The 3,834-nt window shown below is 39.1% G+C and overlaps 1 long non-coding RNA gene across 1 annotated transcript; it reads right to left on the reverse strand.

The window, feature by feature from the left end:
• Positions 1–286: 286 nt before the first annotated feature.
• On the reverse strand, positions 287–3,302 carry LOC141935143 (uncharacterized). Its single transcript, XR_012626480.1, has 3 exons — positions 3,185–3,302; positions 2,645–2,724; positions 287–436 (listed from the first exon to the last, which is right to left on the reverse strand). It is a non-coding gene; the product is annotated as an uncharacterized LOC141935143 (long non-coding RNA).
• Between the last annotated feature and the right edge of the window lie 532 nt (positions 3,303–3,834).

Genomic DNA, 3,834 nt, shown 5'->3' on the forward strand with positions numbered 1-3,834 from the left:
TTCCCCTACTTCTTGTGTAGGTTCTTAAAATAAATCACTTCAACCTTTCCAGCCTGGTAAGTATGCAATTAAAAAATACTATTTTCCTTTATTGGAATTACTGCTTGGGCTGGGTTACAAGAAACTCCTGTTCCATCCAGCAATAGAGATGTTAAACTTTCGCCATCTGTCCAAAGGTTATCTAAATTGATCATCTAAGTTTAGAATCCTACGCTTACACTCCGATACCTACCTTAAAAGTCCAGTTTTTCCAAAGTTTTCAGCACTCCAAATTCATGCCAAGAACAGGAGCTGCAGGGGTTCAGCATCTTTGAAAAATCAGGACAACTTTTCTGTTGGAGCCTAAATGCAATTTAGGAGCACCCAGAATACAGAAAGCTCTGGCCCTGCAATAACTGTGCAGCGGTCAAGGCAATGGGTCAGGGAGCACGTGGTCCTGCAGACAGAACAGAGTCACATCATGCACAAATACACGTATTGTGCACTTCTTTGGAACCGAACTGCAAACGGAATATAACAAATGTTACCCTACCAAAAATAACCCAAGCCCTCCAATGACAAAGCTCATTTATTTCAGGGAACCTAAGACTAAAATTCAAATTGTCTTTTGACCCTTCTCACAGGGCCTAATAGGCACAATATTAGGAGTCAGTAACATTGCTGCTGCATGTACCAGTATTTCTTACAATGGCAAGGAATTTTTCTGTCAGACTTTTGCATGTCACTCTTATGCTATCCTGCTATCCTGCGTAAGACAGAGTATTTTCTTTATGAATATATTCATTTTGACCCTAATATTCTTTACATTAATGTATGTATATGAAGGTAAGCTAATCTGCATGCCCCTCTGCTGGCAAAGAAATACTTTATTTTTTCATAGGAGATAGGAAAAAAGTAATGATCTCACTAAAGCACACACACTACGTGGAAGTTAAATTTTTACTAGGTTTTCCTAGTTCTAAAACTTTTTTTTTTCCCCTTAATAGCTCACAATCTCATTTTCTAACCACTGGGATAGTTCAAGTCCACGAAGGAAACCAAGATGTAACATTTGGGTGGCCTGTACATACCTCCTTGTGGTATAGGACATGTGTCCTCAATTCTGACTGGTCTGAATGGAAGTTGCAGGCACCCAACGCACTTCAGCAACTGCTCTTTATTACTGAATTATCGCAGCTCTTCTCAGAGACAGAACTGAGCCAGACTTTCTAAGAGCCCATCACATGCTTGTAGGGGCAGCTGTTAGGTGTTGACCCACACAGAAAATATGCCCTTTATTTAGTTGCCTAAACGAGGGCCGATCTCTGCTGCAATTCTGGCCAACCATCTCCTACTCCCTTGCTACCTGATTGGCTTTTACAAAACAAAAGGGAAGAACGAGTGTTAGGATCCATCGCCATAGCTTCAGTTGTTAAAAAAGGAAAGAGAGAAAAAGAGAAAGCAGCAAGAGCTATCTCTAGAAAAGCGCCTATGTATGCCAAATAAATCACTCAAGCAGGTCCCCACTATAAATCTGATCGACCACTTCTGCATTCCTGTGAGCCCCGGAGAAAGGCAGCTCGGTGGCACAGAGGTTTCATTTAGTGGCACCTGTATGCTGTAAATTACAAGTATCCAGGAACCAACCTACTCCTTTTCATACATTTTTGGAAAACAAACTCATGGGCAATTTTTGAGACAGCGAACTGATAAAGGCAGCAGCAAATTAAGACAGTTTTGGTTTTTGAAAGATATGGATTTTAATTTTTTTTTAATGAGCACTGCTTTTTTAAAGATTAATTTCACTTACATCAAATACATTCAGGGAGATTGAATGAAAGCCGTAGATTATACAAGATCTGGGTCTTGAAACATTTCCCTACATCGATTAATCATACAGCTATTGTACCTTTTGAAAACCTGATGAACATATACACAGTGGCAGAAAATCCATGATAGGTAAACAAATCAATCACCTTTACACTGTATTTGTCTATAATGCTAAAATTACTAAAAAAGTTTCAACCTGTACATTAAGGATCATGTTATTTATATTAAGGATTGTGATATCCTTATGCTAAGCATACTTTGCTTCACTATTAATTTTATAATATGTCAATGATCACAGGATCAACGAGGCTTTGGTACTAGAACCCGGGACAGCCAAAGAAGTAATACACTTTCGTTAGTATTAACCCAGTATAACATTGGCATTCTGTAGATTTATAGCCAAAGGAATATAGAAGGAAATATGTAGAAATAAAATCTCTAAAGACATAACATTGGTTTTGGTCTGTGGGTGGTATTCTTGCAAACCACAAAGCATAAATGCCCTGTCCAGGAAAATCGATCATTATGGAATGCATTGTGTGCCTGAGTAAAAAGCTGTTTGCAGCCATTTCATACTTCTGCCATAAAAATAAGACAAATAAGAAACACAACTGCTAAATAATTCCCATTCTTCTTCCCCACCCCTTCGCCCCAATTTTAACCCCAATCTATTTAGGCCCATAAATATATATACATATATGTATATACACACACACATGCACTCTACCTTAGGTTTAAAGACCTGTACCAATAGATTTCTGTACTTCAAATAATTTTAAGAAATTATAGAGAAAAGGAAGATACTGACTGGAGAACGTATGAGAAACCAAATTACCTCAGTAGCAGCATTTTACAAGATTTCTTATCGAATGTGCGCTGCCATATTGCTAGGCCCAACTCTTCAAGGAACGTATTCTGGAAGACAAAATATTTATGGATATTTTCATGGTTTATTTTCATGAAATGGATTCTACCTTCCTATATCCAGAGGCTACAGCTTTAGAAGCAAAAGGAACAGACAAGGTCCGAAGAGAGAAATTACTCCCCCCTCCTGATATCCCGATTTTAAAATTTGTTTTTTGGAAGATTATTTTCCATGTTACACCTTGGATCAATCCATGCCTGCCCTCCCCCACACAATGAGTTAAATCTGTGGAAATAAAACATTTCTTGTAATACAAACATTTAAGAAGTTTGCCAGTTCTATTACCACCAAAGCGATTAAGAAAAATAAAGCAACGTGGACGTTGCAACAGCAAATGCATTCCCTGCTAGTTAGTAACACGCATCAACTTCTTAAACTGATTAGTTATCACATATAGATCCTTATCCAATTAAAGTTTGATAAAACAGAATCAAATAGGAGGATCGTTACCTGCTTTTGAGAAGGTTCACCAAGCAAGCATTTTAAGCTTTTTGACTCTTTTAACACTGATACAAGGAATAATTATTTCTCTCTGCCGATGCGATTGTTAAAAGAAGAGAAACCCCGGATTGTGGTGGCTTCGTGGATGCTATTCTTTTTGCACCACAGCAGGATTCTTGGCTGCCAGTCCAAGCTGCTTTCACTTGCCAAGTTTTAAGATGCCGGTTTTGCCTTTCATTTTATTGTTCCTTTCGCAACGTTAAAGACCGACTTAAAAAACCATGCACAGCTGCTATCGGGGAGGGGGGGGAATTATTTGAATTTTGCACAAGAATGGAGATGAGGAAGGAGCGCGCTGTGATGTAACCACAACGACACCCACAGAAATATTTCCAATATTGGGGGGGACGGACTCACGCTCAGAATCCTGGCGTTTTCCTACAACACAGTTGGGATCTAGTGTAAAGAGAAGGAAATAATAAAAACGTCCAGACCTACGATCAACCGTAGACACAGTAGAGGTGGAGGTTGATACTTCTCCCCCCCCACCACCTATTTTTTAAATCCACTTTCTGCGGCTTAGGACTATTCTTTCTCATTGAGGATTTCTTCCAGGGGGTGCAGGGAAGCAGAGGTTGGGGAGCAGCCTAACAAAAGGA

The sequence above is a fragment of the Strix uralensis genome, chromosome 26 (genome assembly GCF_047716275.1).
Source record: "Strix uralensis isolate ZFMK-TIS-50842 chromosome 26, bStrUra1, whole genome shotgun sequence".
Lineage (NCBI taxonomy): Eukaryota > Metazoa > Chordata > Aves > Strigiformes > Strigidae > Strix > Strix uralensis.